This window comes from Cricetulus griseus, chromosome 5 (assembly GCF_003668045.3).
Source record: "Cricetulus griseus strain 17A/GY chromosome 5, alternate assembly CriGri-PICRH-1.0, whole genome shotgun sequence".
Classification (NCBI taxonomy): domain Eukaryota; kingdom Metazoa; phylum Chordata; class Mammalia; order Rodentia; family Cricetidae; genus Cricetulus; species Cricetulus griseus.
In genome coordinates, this window is record NC_048598.1 from 170,056,654 (window position 1) to 170,076,514 (window position 19,861).

A 19,861-nucleotide genomic window follows, 5' to 3' on the forward strand; every position below is an offset into this window, starting at 1 on the left:
AAATAATAAAAAAAGACTCAACTGTAAAGTACATAGAAAATATGCAGATGATATAATTGGTAGGAATGAGCATTAAAATGTTTATTCTAACTGTATCTCATGTTCAAGAAGTCTGAGCATGTTACAAAAATGCATGCAAATAAAAGACCCCCAACTGAAAATCTAGAGCTGAAAACGACAATGAGTGAAAAGAAAAAAATCCCATCTCTGATGACTGAAGGGATTGACAGGAGACAGACAATCAGAAAAAAAAAGATTAATGAGCTTAAAGGCATGACAAATAGAAACATCTGAAATGAGACACACAGAAGTCAGACTTTAAGGGGCTTCATATGTGTGTAATGAATGGGTCCTCAAATAGGTGGTACAGGGATGAAAAATAATTGAAGAAATAATATACAAGAAATTTTTTGACATGTCAAGATTTGTCATTTTTATTTTTTATAAATTTATTTATTTTCTCCATTTTTATTTAAACTAGAAACAAGATTGTTTTACATGTCAATCCCAGTTCCCTTTCCCTTCTCTCCTCCCCTGCCCCTGACTAACACCCTACCTATCCCATACCATTTCTGCTCCCCAGGGAGAGTGAGCCCTTCCATGGGGGTCTTTGGACTCTGTCATATTCTTTGGGATAGAGCCTAGGCCCTCACCCATGTGTCTAGCTCAGGGGGTATCCCTCTATGTGAAATGGGCTCCCAAAATCATTCCTATGCTAGAGATAAGTACTGATCTACTACAAGAGGCCCCATAGATTTCCAAGGCCTCCTCACTGACACCCACATTCATGGGGTCTGGATCAGTTCCGTGCTGGCTTCACAGCTATCAGTCTGGGGATCGAGTTCCCCCTTGTTCAGGTTAGCTGTTTCTGTGGGTTTCACCAGCCTGGTCTTGACCCTTTTGCCTATCAGTCCTCCTTATCTGCAACTGGATTCCAGTTGAGCTCAGTGTTCAGCTATGAGTGTCTGTTTCTACTTCCATCAGGTGCTGGATGAAGGCTCTAGGATGGCATATAAGTTAGTCATCAATCTCATTATCAGAGGAGGGCATTTAAGGTAGCCTCTCCTCTGTTGCTTAGATGGTTAGTTTGTGTCATCCTTGTAGATCTCTGGACATTTCCCTAGTGCCTGATTTCTCTTTAAACCTATAAGGCTCCCTCTCTGATGGTATCTCTTATTTTTCTCTCTACACAACCTTCCTGCTCCCTTATGTCCTCCTCACCTCTCTTCTTCTCCTCTTCTCATTCTCCTAGCTCCCTCTACCCTCTCCCATGCTCCCAATTTGCTCAGGAGATCTTGTTCCTTTCCCCTTCTCTAGGGGACCATGTATGTCTCTCTTAGAGTCCTCCTTGTTGCCTAGCTTCTCTAGTAGTGGTGTGGATTGCAGGCTGGTAATCCTTTGCTCTATGTGTAAAATCCATATATGAATGAGTGCATACCATGTTTGTCCTTTTGTGACTGGGTTACCTCGCTCAGAATGGTTTCTTCTAGTTCTATCCATTTGGCTTCGAATTTCAATATTCCATTTTTTTTCTTGCTGAGTAGTACTCCATTGTGTAAAAGTACCACATTTTCTGTATCCATTCTTCATTTGAGGGGCATATCGGACCATGTGCTTTAAAGAAGTGCAGATTCCCAGATGTTAATTATACCACAGTATATCTGTTTTTAATATTTTACAGAGATATTTGCACAGCTATGTTTATTGCTGTCCTAATAAGTCTATGTGTCAGTCAACAGATGAATCAATAAAGAAATTGCACTGTGTGTGTGTGTGTGTGTGTGTGTGTATGCACTTGTATGCACATGTGCTTTATTTGCCATGAAATTATGCTGCTTGCAGAAAACTGGAGCTTATCATGTTTAGTGAAATAAGCCAGGCTCAGAAAAAATATTGCATGTTTCCTTCACATGTGGATCCTAGATTTTTTTAAATAGATATACAAGGTAGGCTGGCTAGTTTTATGTCAATTTGACACAAGCTAAAGTCATCTGAGAGGAGAGAACCATAATTAAGAAAATGCCTCCATAAGATCTGGCTGTGGGCAAGCCTGTAGGGCATTTTCTTATTTAGTGAGTGATGTGGGACGGCTGATCCCACTGTGCTTGGTGCAACCATGGCTGGCCAGGTGTTCCTGGGATCTATAAGAAAGCAGGCTGAGGAAGCCATGGGGAGCAAGCCAGTAAGCAGCAACCTTATGGCTTCTACATCAGCTCCTGCTTCCAGGTTCTTGCCCTGCTTGAGTTTCTGTCCTGACTTCCATCAATGATGAATAGCGCTGTGGGAGTGTAAGCCAAATAAACCCTTGCCTCCCTGAGTTGCTTTGGTTATGGTGTTTCATCATAGCAATAGGAACCCTAACTAAGACATAGGATTTAGAAAGGAGAGGGAGAAAAAAGAAACCAATAGGAGGAGGAAGTGAGGAGGCTGTAGGAAGATGGGAGATACATCTGAGCAGAATATATGATGTACTTGAGAGAAGTCTTTGCAAAGCCTAACACTATATATAGTAAACATACACCAATTAAAAATCTGCAATTGAAACAAAGCATGCTATCAGATATTTTGCATCTTTCTCCAGTTTTCCAGAACCGTTCCTCCATTGTCCACAGTTTCTCTGAATCCCCACTATCCTTCCAGTAAATTCTTCAGAATCTAAGTGGGAAAAGTGGGAAACAATCTAGCAGTCATAGTGTGTAGCAACTAAAGAGATGTGTATGGTTTCCATAACTATTGTCCACAGCTAAGATGAGAAATGTGACATGTTTGCTTTAAGATGTTGAGTTCCCAATCTGACCTTTGCTTTGTGCATTCATTAGGCACTTGTTTACCAGTTGTCCTCCCTGCTCTTTCTTCTAGACAATGAACAAGACTTGGTCTCTTTTGATAAGTTCTACCCTTATACAGTTCTAGATATCTCATAATAGGTATTTGTTAAATCTTTATGAAATTTGTTAGAATTTTATCACTCCTATGTAAAAGATTTACCCAGAAAAAATTACAGTTTTGATGATTAAAGGCTTTAAGTCACCACAAATCACTGATTTCAAGATTTTCTACTCTTTAAATTTTCTTTAAGTTTGATTACAATAATGCAAAGTTGACCTTAAAACTCGACTTTCTGTGTTCTATAGTGCCCCTTCATGTTCTGATGTACCTGAACAAGGAAGACCATAGATTATGATTATTACTCTGGAATTCCAAATCCTGACTGTGCAAAGCTCCATGGTGATGAAACAATCAAGAAAAAGATGATGGATACAAGGGGAGCACAGGTTCAGCGTCACAGTTAAGTAGAAGTGCATCACTCATGATGATGCCTGTTGGCACAGGTTCATCATCACAGTTAGGTAGAAATTTGTCACTCATGATGACAACTGTTGCTTCTTCAGATAGCCCACCCAACATTTGAACAAATTATTTCACCTGCCAGCAATTTTGTTAGAAAGATTGAATGGTGGAAACTTGATGACTTCACTGATGTCTATCTTTCTCAAGGGACTCAGCTCCAAATCTGAGTGACCAAAGGTGAAGATGGAGAGGGCCAGCAGATGTGTTGGGAGAGGCACTGAAGCAGAGATTGGGGAATTGTTCAAAGGGTGGGCTTGTGTTGATAACAGCTTTTTCTAAGTTGTACCTAAGCATTTGATTATCAAAGTCAGTCATTATGAATTTGCTATAAGTGTCTCCAAAGCTGACAATTTTAATATTCTTTAATATTTATTTATAACATTTGATAATGCTGCATTTTTCACACCAACAGTCCCCCCTTGGTCATTATTTTACCCCTCCCCCAAAGGATTCGGTACACTGTAGCATTTACAAATTTAGCTGCATGCATGCACGCTTGAGCACGTGTGTGTGTATGTGTGTGTGTGTGTGTGTGTGTGTGTGTGTGTGCATGTATGTGTGCATGCACATAAAGGAGAGCACTGATGCCCATTTATTATTTTATGAACAGTTAGGGACCAACCCTAGGAAAGTCTGTAGATTTCTCTCTGTGTGTCTTGAATTGTGCATATTGAATTTAACTGAGGAAACATGTCATTTTCCAATCATTAAAAAGAATAGATAATGGAGGAAAGTTTGTTTCCCAAAGTTTTTTTGTGGGTGCAGCAGAATTCCCCTAAAAAACTGTCCAGATTCCTAATGATGCCTGTGGAAGCTTATAAAATCATTTAGTGAATCAAGGTAGTCACAGTTTTAAGTGAAATAGAATACATTTCACATTGTTTACATAAGTCAAAACATTAGATGCATACTGTAAGTATATACTATTTCCATTGAACAATTTATAACTTGATATAGCTGGAAAAATTTAAAAGAAAATAAATATAGAACATATAGAACACCAGGGTACATCAGAGTTAGTAAAGATAGAAATGTTCCCTGCAATGTGTTTCATACAGTCACACATGTAATTAGGTGTGTGTTTAATAGTATGGACAGGATCAGATCTTCCTCAGTTGCCTGAGTTTCTTGTTCAGGATATGGAAGGGGTGTCAGGATTTGGTTCAACATTATTGGTGAGGGCAGTTTGGGATGACACTTGCGTCAGAGACAATGCATCACACCTTGCTTACCTAATGTCAGTGCTCCTTATCCAAGAAGTTAAAAATTTGACTAGAGCAATGTGGAAAAAAGAACCCTTGCTACCTAGTTACCTGCCAGCTGGAACATGGTTTTCCTAACTTTTAACATACAAGAAAATACGATTTCGTGTTCTTCATATTATTGGGCTTCAGTCTGGAGCTATGCCAGAGTACATATTGGGACTTGTCAGTGCCATAATTGTGGGAGGCAATTCCTTATGATAAATCTCTACCTATTGGTTCTGGTTTTCTGATGTTTTGATGGAAGTCTTGGTTTACTATTTTGTTTTGTTTTTCTGGCTTATGAAAATCTATATCCTAATTCCAGAACCTGTGTCTGTGGTCAATGCACAGTAGCTTAAATCACCAATGATCTGGGTAGGATTAACCTCATCTGTAAGCCCATTTAAAAGAGGGACTTGCCTCTGTCTGAAGACATTGAAGGAGTCCTTAGTGTTGTTGTGTAGTAGATTCCCCATGGGAGCTCTTCCATTGGCTGAGATGTGAGAAGCCATGAGATTCCCGTCAAGGGAACTGTGACTAGTTTTGCTTTGAGAGAATCTAAGCTCAGTACTAAGAAACAGACAACTCATCCCCTCCAACATCAGGGCACCCAGTTCTGACAAAACTGGATCAGATGGGAACTAGCTTCTGCCAGAGTGCCTCCAGCCTCCTTGGCTTCTTTCTAGTGAGGCCCTAGAGGAAAGAACCAGAGGGAGTCCTCCTGCTTTAGAGCCACAGAATTGAACTAACAGTGGGTGCTTTTAGCCACTAGACAGTAAATGAGTGTGCACTGGCATGAGGTATCTTCTGAGACTGCATTGATAGAGACTTGGGGCCCAGTCACTGGTGTGAAGTTGAAGGTGGGGCTGTAATGACTTCACTAAAGCAAAGATAAATGATAAATGGGTGTTTATTGGGGAACAATTACACAGAAAAATACAAAGAACTGTGGGAGCATTTCCCTGCCCTTCCTACGGGATGGGCTGACCCACCAGAAAGACTGAGGGAAGGAAAGCCACTCCTCAAGCTTCCCTCCTTCCACTTCCAGACACCTACATGAAGTGAGCACATGCAATGTACTTGTTTAGCTGTGTGATCTTGTGGGTGTAGTGACTCTGCAGCTAGCGGGTCTCATAGTAGTTCTCTTGTTTCCATATCACACTTGAGGCAGAGGCTGTGATTACTCTGCAGGACAGTCCTGTACAGTATTCTTCTGGGATCCCAGGAATCTAGCCTAATGCCCATTTCTAGTGGCACTATGAGCACACACAAATCATACCACACACAGTTAGGTGATTAATTTTTAAAACGTGATTTCTATTACATGATGCTGAACCCCATCTGTTTTATTTCTAAACCTGTTCCATTGTTGAATTCAATGACATTTGAGGGTTTATTCAAATCTCTGAGTATCTTTCACCTCTTACTTTGTGACAGTGTCTCCTCTCTTAAACATAGTAAATGTATTTGTATTGTGTGTGTGCATATGTGTGTATTTAAAAGTACGAGGTTAAGTTACACAGGAATGAGACTAGGAGACACAAGGAAAAGAGGAGATGATGCAAGGACTGTCTCCAAAAGTGCTGGCACATCAGAGAGACCAGCAAAGGCAACTGGAGAAACTCCAGAGGGGGGCAGGTGGAGAAATAATTAACAGAAAGGCAGCAGTTCCCAAGTCCAGTAAACAACTCTTCTAAAACGGAAGAGAACACGTGACAAACATCGATGCCAGGTCAGGTGCAACTAAGTCTAAAGAGTGACCATTGGATTTTGTAATGTGGAGATAATACACACAGGATAAAATCAGTTTTATTGGCACAAGGAGCTGTCCAGCAGAGGTTTGATGGAAAGATCTATACATGGTGGTTAAGACAATTCTTTCAGGGAGATTGGTTGTGAAACTGAGAAAATAAGATGAACATAGAACTGAGACCAAGTCAGAATTTTTTTCATTGAGGGGCAGCACTTTTGTGAGGCAATGAGGGTGGATCTGGTAGAGTGGAGTCAGAATTTTTTTCCATCTGAATCTGTCTTGTGTATCTCTAGTCTTCTTGGTCTGTTTGAGCAAAGCTGCTAAGCTACTGTTGGTTCCTCTTCCTGCAGCTTTGGCGAAGGTTCTACTCCTTCTTGGGTCTGTGAAAGTTAAGCCTAAACCTGCAGGCCAGGTCCAGAGATGTGTGGCTGGGAACTGCATTGGACCCCCAGCTCTAGAATGCCAGTGTCTGTACTGTGGCAGGCATTTTTACTTAGCTTGCTGTTTTTAATTAGCATACTGGCTTTCCCCTCCCCACTTTTTAAATTTAAATTTGAAACAATCTTGTTTTACATATCAATCTCAGTTCCCTCTCCCTGCCATCCTCCCATACTCCCTACAGTCCCCCCTTCCAATTCCCTTTCTGCTCAACAGGGAAGGGGGTCATCCATGGGGGATCATAAAGTTTGTCACATCATTTGAATCAGGGTCTAGATCACATTTCGAGACTGAGAGAGTATCCCTCTATAGGGAATAGGCTCCCAATGTCCATTTGTACATTAGGGATAAATACTGACCCACTACCAGAGGCCCCATAGACTGCCCAGGCCTACTAACTGACACCCATATTTAGGGGGCCTGGGTGAGTCCCACCCATGTTCTTTTCCCAGCTATCAGTCTGGGGTCCATGAGCTCCCCCTTGTTTAGGTCAGCTGTTTCTGTGGGTTTCCCCAGCCTGGTCTTGACCACTTTGCTCATCACTCTTCCCTCTCTGCAACTGGATTCCAGGAGTTTGGCACAGTGCTTAGCTGTGGGTGTCTGCTTCTATTTCCATCAGCTACCAGATGAAGGCTCTAGGATGGCATAAAAGGTAGTCATCAATCTCATTATCAGGGAAGGGCATTTAAGGTAGCCTCTTGACTATTGCTTAGATTCTTAGTTGGGGTCATCCTTGTAGATCTGTGGACATTTCCCTAGTGCCTGATTTCTCTTTAAACCTATAATGGCTCCCTCTACTATGGTATCTCTTTTCTTGTTCTCTTCTATTCTTCCCTAGATTCAACCTTTCTGCTCCCTGATGTCCTCCTCCCCCCTTCTCTTTGTCTTAACTCCTTCTCCCCTCCTCCATGCTTCCAAATTGCTCAGGAGATCTTGTCCCTTTTCCCTTCTCCAGGGGAATAAGTATTTCTCTCTTAGGATCCTCCTTGTTTCCTAACTTCTCTGGCAGTGTGGATTGTAGGCTTGTAATCCTTTGCTCTATGTGTAATATCCATATATGAGTACATACCATGATTGTCTTTTTGTGACTGGGTTACCTCACTCAGGATGGTTTCTTCTAGTTCCATCCATCTGCCTGCAAATTTCAAGATTCCATTGTTTTTTTTTTTCTGCTGAGTAGTACTTTATTGTGTAAATGTAAATGTAAATGTACATTTTCTTTATCCATTCTTCAGTTGAGGGACATCTAGGTCACTTCCATGTTCTGCCTATTACAAATAATGCTGCTATGAACATTAATTGAACAGATATCCTTCTTATATGAATGTGCAGCTTTTGGGAATATGCCTAAGAATGGAATTGCTAGATCTTGAGGCAGACTGATTCCCATTTTTCTGAGGAACTGCCATACTGATTTCTCAAGTAGCTATACAAGTTTGCACTCCCACCAGCAGTGAAGGAGTGTTTCCCTTTCTCCACATCCTCTCCAGCATAAACTATCACTGGTGTTTTTATTTTAGCCATTCTGACAGGAGAAAGATGGTATCTCAGAGTTGTTTCGATTTGTATTTCCTTGATAGCTAAGAATGTTGAGCAATGTGTTAAGTGTCTTTCAGCCATTTTAGATTCTCTATTGAGAATTCTCTATTTAATTCTGTACTAATGTGGGAAATTACCAATATGGAGCCAGGTAGAAATACAAGGGACTTTAATAGGCAAAAAGCCTTACTTACAGAGCAACCTAGCCAGCCGACTGGGCAGTAGTCTGTACAGCAAGCCAAAAAGGAAAACCGAAAGTGAAACAAAACCGAAACCAGCCATCTGAATGCTCCTCACTCTACATCACCCTGACCATGCAGGCATGGTCAGCCACACCTGTAGCCAGCCCCTAAGCAGGCATGGCTACAGCATCTCCTACAATTCCCCTTTTAGTCTAAAAGAGGTTTAAAACTTAACAGTGTAAAGTATCCAAAATTAACAAACATAAAGGTAAAATATAAGAAGATACAACAATCTGCTTATTTCACATTCTAACCATCTATTTTAACTGAACCCTGATGTCATCTGAAAGACGTGTCCAAGCCTGAACACCTCCTTCCAATCCCAACCATAACAATAGGAAGCTATCCCTAACTAGGTATATACACTATCCTAAGTGACGACAATGGGGGAAAGGGAGCTTAGCATCTCCAAGTTACTTCCTGCTGAAATGGGATGACATCAGCCTTGTGAGGTCCTGTAGGAAGAAAATGTTAGTGTGGCGAAAGTTTTGAATGAATTGTATCCAGTCCATGTTAGATGGGATTCGCTTGATTGAAGAACCCGCTTGAAATCCTCAACTTTATTGAAGTCAGTACCTGAAGCTCTGCCTGACTGTCAGTTGAAATGGAGCAAATTGGATCCAGTGCAGTCGAAGAGGTATGGCCCATTTTCTTTCCGGGGTGGCCAGGGATTGCTGTCATGCATGTCTTCATTGGACTCAAAAATAAACAGAAGAGAAATGTTTGCTTGTGTATGTACACATACTGGGAAAGGCAACCATTCGAGAATAACGATTATGAAAGGTGTACACCTTGAAAGAAAGAGCCAAGAATAGACAAAGACAGTCCCCAAATTCTTCTCTTATTCTGTATTACATCAATTGGCTTCTTGATACAATACAGAAACTCTAAAGTTTAGTTAAACAACGTGCTTGGAATTTAGAGGAGGAAAGCCAAATCCACCTCTAAATCCAGCATCGATTTAATTGAATAAGGACTAGGAAATAAAGAGAAATAGAGCTCTCTGAGAGACAGCTGTAAAGTTTACCATATGGCACATTCCTTTTGTTTGATGGTTATAGCTACCTTCTCTTCTTAAGTATCTACCTATGCAGTGTCCTATGCCTTCTGGAGATGAGTTTTCCTGTGAAGATAAAAGCAAAACACATCCCTTTCTTTTGGGAGATTTCTATTTAGTTTATGAGATATACCTTAGTAGAATACCTGTCACTCGTTCTTGTTGAGAGGTTTGTCTTTTTCAACTCCAATCTTGATCAACTTTGATGGTATCCAAAGTTTTCCTTCTCCTGTGGAAACCAATGCAAAACCCCTACCCCATCATAACACATATCCTGGTTTCCATACAGAGGTTAGTACATCTTTGAAGTATACCAGCTGATTCAGTTCAGCAGTTTTCTCTGTAGTCCAGTGTCTTTCTGCATCTATGTGTCCTTTCTCATTGGCATTAAGAAAGTAGTGTTAATAAAGCATTATGCAACCTATGTTTGGGGGTGTTAGTCTTCCAAGCCTGTCTATTGAGCATCTCCTTTAGTGTTCTATTAGATCTCTCAACCACTGCTTGTCCTGTAGGATTGTGTGGTATACTGGTGACATGTTTTATGTTATAATATTTGAAATACAGTTCCAATTTTTTGGAGACATATGCTGAAGCATTGTCAGTTTTTATTTGTGCAGGTTTACCCATAAATGCCATCACCTCTAGCAGGTGTGTAATAACAGAATCAGCTTTTTCAGAGTTAAGAGAACTAGTCCATTGGAACCCTGAGAATGTGTCTATAGTATGATGCACATATTTCAAATTTCCAAACTCTGCAAAATGAAAGAAATCCATCGGCCAAACCTCATATCTCTGAATGTCCTTAGGATTACAACCTGCTGGAAATGGAGTTTGATTATCAAAGGAACAAGTAGGACAGTTGCTCACTATCTCCTTGGCTTGTTGCCAAGTGATGGAGAAGCCCTTTTTCAAAACTTTGCTATTTATATGATGTTTCTTATGAAATTCTGAGGCTTCTAGCACTCTTCCAATTAATAAATGATCAATCTCATCATTGCCTTGTGCTAGTGGGCCTGGCAAACCCATATGGGATCTGATATGTGTAATGTACATAGGATTACTTCGGTTTATGATTGTTTCCTGTAATTGTATAAACAGTGAAGTTAATTCTGTATTATCAGGAACAAATTCTGCAGTCATAATGTGTAACTCGACTCTCTGCATATTGAGATTCAGTAACTACATTAAGCGGTTCTGTAAAATCCATAAGCACCATGAGAATTGCATATAATTCTGCCTTCTGTACAGATGTATATGGAATTTGAACTATTTTACTTACCTCACTTGCTTTATAACCTGCGTTACCTGATTTGTTGGCATCAGTGTAGAAGGTAAGAACTCCAGAAATGGGAGTCTTTCTTACAATATGTGGAAGAATCCACACTGTCTTTTTTATGAATTTAATTCTGTCAGTTTTGGGATAATTGTTGTTAATCATTCCCAAAAAATCTGTAAGAGCTATTTGCCAATATTCATTATCCTTCCACAAGGAGGAAATTTCTTCATTAGTTAAAGGTACTGTAATTTCTGCTGGATGTTTTCCAGTCAGTTGACGAGGCCTTAATTTGCCCTTTAAAATCAAATCAGAAATCTTTTCTATATATGTCTTTAACTTTTTATTCTGTTTATGTGGCAGAAATATCCACTCCAATATGTTGTCTTCCCTCTGCATCAGAATCCCAGAAGGGTATTCTCTGGATGGCAAGATAACCAGAATACAGTCTAAATCAAGGTTTATCCGATCTACATGTGCATCCAATATTCTGTTTTCTACCCATTGTAACTCTTTCTGCCTCAATGGATAATATTCTTGGACTGTTTAGGTCCTTATCACCTTTAAGGGCCATTTTTAAATGCTTTAAGTCATGTCCTTCTATACCAATAATTGTCTGGGGTTGAGAAATTTCCCCTAATAATTTCTGAAGAGAATTAAGAGTTTGATAATGATCTCTCCTAATTTGTACCTTTTGAGGTTTGATTCTTTGTAAGTCTATCTTGTAACCTAAATAGTTAATAGAATCTCCTCTTTGTATCTTTTCTGGGGCAATCTGTAACCCCCATCTAGGAAGAACTTCCTTCACCATTTCAAACATTCATTCCAAAGTTTCCTTATTGGAATCTGATAAAAGAATATCATCCATGTAATGATAAACAAGAGATTGTGAAAAATTCTTATGAACTATTTCCAAAGGTTGCTGTACAATGTGCTGACATAGAGTAGGACTATTTAGCATTTCTAGTGGCAAAACCCTCCACTTATATCCCCTAACTGGCTGTGAATTATTAAGAGTTGGTACAGTAAATGCAAATTTTTATCTATCATTTTCCTGTAACGGTATTGTGAAAAAAAAAACAGTCTTTTAGATCAATGACTATGATAGACCATCCTTTAGGTATTAAGGAAGGCAGTGGCATTCCAGGTTGTAGAGAGCCCATTGGTTGAATTACCTTATTTATGGAGAATGTCAGCATTCTCCACTTACCTGACTTCTTTTTGATAACAAATACAGGAGAATTCCAAGGACTGGTAGATTCCTCTATATGTCCAGGCTCTAGCTGTTCCTGTATTAACTTTTCTAAAGCCTCTAGCTTCTCAGAGGTCATAGGCCATTGTCCTACCCAAACAGTTTCATCTGTAAGTCACTTCAATGGCAGGGCCTTTGAATCCTCTGAATGTCCATCATTTGTACCTGGTTTCTGTACAGCCTTGGTGGTTGGTAACCGTTTTCTGTAGCTTCTTACCAGATCTTTTCTACTATGCAAAGATAGTACATAATTTGTATCTGACACTGGAGGAATATTACCTGAGTATTCCATTGCTGTAAGAGATCATGACCCCAGAGATTTATAGCTATATCTGCCACATATGGTTTCAGTCTCCCTTTCTGTCCTTCTGGTCCAATGCAGACCACCGAGTTAACACTCTGTCAAACTCTAAATACAGTTCCAATTCCTAAAAATTGTACATTTGCCTCTCTAAGAGGCCATTTCTGAGGCCAAGACTTTTGGGTAATAATAGTCACATCTGCCCCAGTGTCTACTAAGCCAGTAATACCTTTATTATTAATTTTCACTTTCAACTGAGGCCTTTTATCAATAATAGAAGTTTGCCAAAATATGCATTTCTCATTTTGTCCAGTCACATTTGATTCTTCATCACTATTCAAACTACCATCTAGAGCAGTATCATTTCTCACAATAGGCAAAGAACTATCTATTCGTCCTGTGAGACATTGTCTTCCACTGCTACTGGGAATGACCCGAACTTTCTCCATGTGGGGGACTTCTTGAGGACCCCCTCGGGGTTTCCCAGCATGTCCCTGGTCTATCTACATTCATTGGTCCAGTGCCTGCCTTTACCACATCTTCTACACAATCCAGAAGGCAGTGGCCTTCTGTATGAGGCATTGTTAGAATTTGTCTACAATTTCTCCTAATATGTCCCATTCTACCACAGCTGAAACATCTAGGTTCCTGGAGCCTTCATGGTCTCCTGGGGAAGGCTCTTACTACCCAAGGTTCTGGTTCATAGTAGTAGTAACCTATAGCCTCTTGGTACCAATGTTGACCTCTGTAAGGTGCTTCTCTTTCCCAAGGCCTTGTGTCCTCACCTTTAGAACTTTTAATTTCCTGATGCCTTTTTAAACCTTTCAAGATGGCTTCTCCTACCCAAGCTCCAGTATCTTGCACATTATAGTCAATGTTGGCTGCATGCAAAACCCATTCTTCTAGTGAAGCTGATCTGATATTTAAAGCAAAAGTATTCTTTTGCATATTTGGGTTTCATTTTCATAAGCTATTGTATATATAATTGATTGTCTTGTTTCCGGATCTGTTACCTGTAATTCTACTGTCCTAGTTAACCTTTGTGAAAAGTCCTGGAACTGTTCTGTAGGTCCCTGTTCTATTTTGGTATAAGCTTGTAGGCATTCTCCTGGCTCACGAACCTTATCCCGTGCATTTAGTGCTGTTTTCCTGCATAGGGACAGCATATGGTTGTCAAATTCAGCTTGAACCTGTGGGTTAGCATAAATACTCCACCAAGAATCTTATCTAGGAGGGCTTCAAAACCTTCCTTTATGCCTTGACACTCAAGGAGCTTCTCCTCTTCCCTGACCAATGCCTTCCACTGGATTTGGCATGAATTCTCAAATACAGCTGCTACCAATCGTTCCCAATCTGTGGGTGTCACCCTGTCAAAGGTTGCCCATGAATGTAATAGCTGTTTTACGTATGGGCTATGGAGATCATATGAGACAACTGATTCTTTAATATTCTTAAGATCCTTCAGCTGTATAGGTGCCATACATAAGCCATCTGTCCCTGAGGATGTTTCTTAGAAGCTGGCTTTTCTACCATGGTAGCTGGGTACATTAATGGTGTATGAGTAACAACCTTAGAGGAATAGTCATGATACCTGAGTGGAGTAGGTGCCTCGGATTGCAGTGATTCTGCCTCTGAGGCATCCCAATGATCTTTAAGCCTCGTAATGATATCCTTATGAAAAGTTTTAATCTCCTTAATCATAAAAGATTTCAAGCATGTTAGTGAATCTGTAAATTGCCCTAACTGCTCCTCTACATGTTTTTCTAGGTCTTTAATAGGTCATCCTTAGGCAGCATCTGGATGGTATAGAAACTGCCTTCTAGGCATTGGGGTGTAGATTCAAGCTGATGATTTGCTGATTTTGAGTCCTCAGCAATCAACCATATGGACCTATCTAGTCTGTCAGCCCTTTACTGTAAATTATCTTCCAAACATTCAAATCTAGACTCAAATTTGTGATCTGCTACTTTAGGTGCTTCAATAATTGATTGAATGGCATTGTCCAATTCTTCAACCCTATCTTGGGTATTTTGCACCTTTGCATCTAGTTTCTGGGTAATAGTGACTATCTGAGTTTCTAGCTGGCTACAGATATTCTTTAGTTCACCTCAGTCCTCTGACAGCCTAGCCTCTAATGCCTCAGACATGGAGGATCTCTTTGTGTAAATACGCTGTGTCTCATCTTGGGTAACAGACAGCTTTGTCTTTAGTGTATTGGACACAGAGCCAAGCTTATTATCCAATTTCTGTTCTTCTTGCTGCACAATAGTGGTCTGACCTAATCTGTTCTCCAAAACCTCATTGTGTAAAGCTGCTATTTCCTGTAAGTAGGTGGTGAGGTTGTCCTTGTCCCTGTTCCTGGGTCCTCTGGCTAGTAATATTATTTGCACCAGCAAGCTAACTGCCATTATGGCATATAGGCCAGTAATTGTCAAATTAGCATTCTCCTCAAACATTGAATTCAAGTAATAAGCAAAAATATTACCAATTTTAGCAAATGATAAATATTCTGCCATGATTTTACCTGATTTTTACTCTTTGACCAGCAGGTGGCTCAGGTGTTCAGTTAGTCTGCACAGCGTTTGGCAGCAGTAGGTCAGGCAAGATGATGACAGAGGTTGGAGAGAGGTCACAAAAGCGGCTGCACTTATCTTAGAGAGTATACGGCCTTGCAGCCACAACCACTGAAATAATGTGGCTTTATGGCTGCTGCAGCAAGGGGAAGTAGAGGACCCTGCTGAAATCCAAGGTGTACTCCAGAGGCCTCTCAGCTAAGGGCAGGAGGCCTATGGTTGCAGGTAGGCTGTATTCCAAGCAGGTCCCATGCCTGCAGCTAGAAACTGCGACAGTAACTGTGGGGAGGTCTATGGAAATCTCCCAGCTGGGCAGACTGCTCTGAGCAGCTTAGTGGCAGTGGGAACACACTTGTGTGGTGCAATGGGTCAGCTGGGGGCCGGGAGCATCTGTGGAGAAAGGGTGCTTTCCTGGCCTAGGCCAAAGTCCCGGTGGGACCTGTAAGCTGTCCCAAATGGACCTAGGTTTACAAGATCCCGCTCCTGACACCAGATAATGTGGGAAATTACCAATATGGAGCCAGGTAGAAATACAAGGGATTTTAATAGGGAAAAAGCCTTACTTACAGAGTGACCTAGCCAGCCGACTGGGCAGCAGTCTGTACAGCAAGCTGAAAAAGAAAACCAAAAGTGAAACGAAACCAAAACCAGCCACCTGAATGCCCCCCACTCTACATCACTCTGACCACGCCATCGCAGGCATGGTCAGGCACACCTGTAGCCAGCCCCTAAGCAGGTGTGGCTATAGCATCCTCTACACTGTACCCGATTTTTTGTTGGGTCATTTGGTGTTTTGGTGACTAGATTCTTGAGTTCTTTGTATATTTTGAAAATCAGTATGGCAGCTGTGGGGTTGGTGAAGATTTTTCCCATTCTGTGGACTGTTGTTTTGTCTTGTTGGCTGTGTTCTTTGCATTACAGAAGCTTCTCAGTTGCAGGAGGTCCCATTTATTAATTGTCAATCTCAGTGTCTGTTCAGGAAGTGGTCTCCTGTACCAATTAATTCCAGGGTACCTCCCACTTTATCTTCTAAGAGGTTCAGTGTGGCTAGATTTATGTTGAGTTCTTTGATCCATTTGGACTTAAGTTTTGTACATGGCAATAGATATGGATCTATCTGTAGTCTTCTACATGTCAGCATCCAGTTATGCCAGCATCACTTGTTGAAGATGCTTTCTTTTTTCCATTGTATAATTTTAGCTTCTTTGCAAAAAAAATCAGGTGCTCATAGGGGTGTTGGTTAATGTCAGGGTCTTCAGTTCGATTCCATTGGTCTACCTGTCTATTTTTGTTCCAATACCCAGCTGTTTTCAGTACTATAACTATATTAGAGCTAGAAGTCAGGGATGGTGATGCCGCCCGAAGTTCCTTTATTGTACAGGGTTGTTTTGGCTGTCCTGGTTTTTGTTTTGTTTTGTTTTGTTTTTCCATATAAAGTTGAGTCTTGTTCTTTCAAGGTCTGTGAAGAAATTGTTCTGGGATTCTGATCAGGATTGCATTGAATCTGTAGATTGCTTTTGGCAAGATTGCCAATTTTACTATATTGATTCTACCTATTCAAGATCATGGGAGATCTTTCCTTTTTCTGGTATCTTCTTTAATTTCTTTCTTTAAGGACTCAAAGTTCTTGTTACACAGGTCTTTCACTTGTTTGGTTAGAATTACCTCAAGATATTTTATGTTGTTTGTGGCTATTGTAAAGGGTGATGTTTTCTGATTTCTTTCTCAGTCTATCTGTATGTAGTAGGGTTACTGATTTTTTTTTTGAGTTAATCTTGTATCCTGCCAATTTACTGTAATTGTTTATCAGCTATAGGAGTTTACTGTTAGAATTTTTTGTCTTAGATATTTTTATTTCTTCAATTTTTATTATCAGGTGTGACTGAAATAAAAAATTATAATTGAGTCCCATCATTATTGTCATGGAAATGGCTTTAAGACAAAACTGGTCAGAGAGTAAATAGTTGCCATTGATAAAACAGACAAGCCCAGAGAATTTGTCCAGAATGTTCAAGATATGATGTATTGTACAACATGCTTAGTCTTGGGGAGACACCTAAGACATAATTATATGTACTTCTTCATCTCATCATACAAGACAAGCACAAAGACACCACCCATGCCCCTGAGAATGTTGGACCATTCACCCTTGAAAAAAGCCTTGCTTCCTTCATCATGAGCAATCTTCCTCCAGCAGTCAATTGTGCCTGTGTATACAAAGGAACTGTGATATCAGTTCCTTTGCGTCCAGACTGCATCATCATACGATGATGAACCGTTTCCAAGGGATAGGAAGTCAGGACAGCAACAACAGTGACAGACTGTGCAATCATCCAGCTGATGAAGATATGAGTATTCTTAGGATCTGGAAGCATCCCCTTTGCAGTGTTATAGATACCAAAGTAGGCAGCTCGGTAGATGACAATGCCCTGTACTGACACATTAAAGCCTTGGTACAGGCCCCTAATCCCATCAGATTTGTAGATCTTAACTAGGAGTCATCAAGGCCTTTGAATTCCCTTTCAGCTCCAGCTTTGCCCACATCAACTGCTAGACAGGTACAGGCAAAATCAAGAGGGTACACAAAGCACAAGGATGTGGCCCCAGCGGCACCACCTGATGCTACAAAGTAGCACCAAAACTGGGTCCTCTTGTCTACACCGCCCAAAAAGATCTGCTTATATTTATCATTGAAGGCAAAGTTGAGAGCCTGAGTGGGGAGGTATCTGATGACATTGGCCAGGTTACCATGCCAGAAGGACAGGATTCCCTGTTCCTTGGGGATACAAACCACGCAGTCTATAATGCCCTTGTATTGCTTGTCTGCCATGATTTGCTTGCTGGCATGCTGTACCTGCAGCAGCAGCTTGACCCACTTAATGGGTGCTACCGCCGTTTTGGAGATGGCGCAGCCACTCCACCTGCCAAGAAGTCCTTGGTGAAGGACACAGCGGCATCTGTCATGTTGAGAGAAAAAGAAAATGCAGATGAGGACGGGACAGGACTGGGTTGACAACAGCTTTGACTCCCAGACTCTGGCTACTGTTAGAATTTTTCTGATCACTCGTGTAAACTATCATATCCTTTGCAAATAGAGAAAATTTGACTTCTTCCTTCCAATTTGTATCCTTTTGATCTCCTTTTGTTGTCTTATTTGTCTAGCTAGAACTTCAAGTACCATATTGAAGAGATATGGAGAGAGTAGATAGCCTTGTCATGTTCATGGTTTTAGAGGAATCATGTTGAATTTCTCTCCACTTAATCTGATGTTGGCTGTTGGTTCCTTGTGTATTGTTTTTATTATGTTTAGGTATATTCCTGTCATCCCTGATCTCTCCAAGCCCTTGGCTTTTTTTGGTTGGGAGACTTTTGGTGACTGCTTCTATTTCATTAGGGGTTATTGGTCTATTTAAATTACTTATCTAATCTTGATTTAGTTTTGACAAGTGATGTCTATCCAGAAATCTTTCATTTCCTTTGAATTTTCAAATTTTGTTGAGTACAGGTTTTCAAAGTATGATGTGGTGATTCTCTGGATTTCCTCAGTGTCTGTTGTTATTTCCCCCTTTTCATTTATGATTTTATTAATTTGCATGTCCATTCTCTGACTTTTGGTTAGTTTGGATAATGGTTTGTCTGTCTTGTTGACTTTGTCTAAGAACCAATTCCTGTTTCATTGATTCTTTGCATTGTTATCTTTGTGTCTACTTTATTGACTTCAGCCCTCAATTTGATTATTTCCTGGTGTCTACTTCTCCTGGGTGAGTTTGCTTCTTTTTGTTCTAGAGTTGTGCTGTTAATTTTCTAGTGTGACTATTCTCCAGTTTCTTCATGTGGGTAATTAGTGCTATGAACTTTCCTCTTAGCACGGCTTTCAAAGTGTCTCATGAGTTTGGGTATGTTGTGTCTTAATTTTCATGGAATTCTAGGAAGTCTTTAATTTCTTTTTTTATTTCTTCCTTGACCCAGGAATGGTGCAATTTCATATTGTTCAATTTCCATGAGTTTGTAGGTTTTCTGCAATTTGTGTTGTTGTTGAATTCTAACTTTAAACTATGGTGATCCGATAAGATACAGGGTTTTAGCCGTGCGTTGGTGGCACACGCCTTTAATCCCAGCACTCAGGAGTCAGAGGCAGAGGCAGAGGCAGAGGCAGGCCAGTCTCTATGAGTTCAAGGCCAGCCTGGTCTCCAGAGCGAGTACCAAGATAGGCTCCAAAGCTACACAGAAAAACCCTGTCTCAAAAAACCAAATGAAACCAAAACAAACAAAAAAAGATGCATGGGGTTATTCCACTTTATTTTGTATCTGTTGAGGTTTGCTATTTTGCCCAGTATGTGGTTGATTTTAGAGAAGGTTCCATGTGTCACTGAGAAGAAGGTATACTCTTTTGTGTTTGGATAGAATGTTCTATAGATGTCTGTTAAACCCAATTGGGTCATAACTTCTATTAGTTCCTTTGTTTCTTTTTCAAGTTTCTTTCTGGTGGTCCTGTCTAGTGGTGAGAGTGGAATGTTGAAGTCTCCCACTATAAGTCTGTGAGGTTTAATATGTGATTTGAGTTTTCATTATGTTCTTTAATGAAAATGTGTGCCTTTGTATTTGGTGCATAGATGTTGAGAATTGAGGCTTCATCTTGATGGATTTTTTTCCTGTGATGAACATGAAATAAACTTTGTCTCTTTTGATTGCTTTTAGTTTAAAGTCTAATTTGTTAAGATATTAGAATTGCTACCCTAGCTTGTTTCTTGGGTCCCATTTGATTGGAAAATCTTTTTCCATCCTTTTACTCTGAGGTATCATCTGTCTTTGAATTAGAGCTGTGCTTCTTGTATGCA

General features: G+C 40.4%; 1 long non-coding RNA gene and 1 pseudogene across 1 annotated transcript in view; one reads left to right on the forward strand and one right to left on the reverse strand.

Moving 5' to 3' along the window:
• The window catches only part of LOC107979088, a 50,509-nt gene that overhangs the window by 23,504 nt on the left and 7,144 nt on the right, over positions 1-19,861 (forward strand). Inside the window, exon 2 of the long non-coding RNA XR_003485612.2 lies at positions 3,135-3,288. This is a non-coding gene — a long non-coding RNA (uncharacterized LOC107979088). The remainder of the gene's footprint in view (positions 1-3,134; positions 3,289-19,861) is intronic.
• LOC100766622 lies at positions 17,086-17,987 on the reverse strand (annotated as a pseudogene).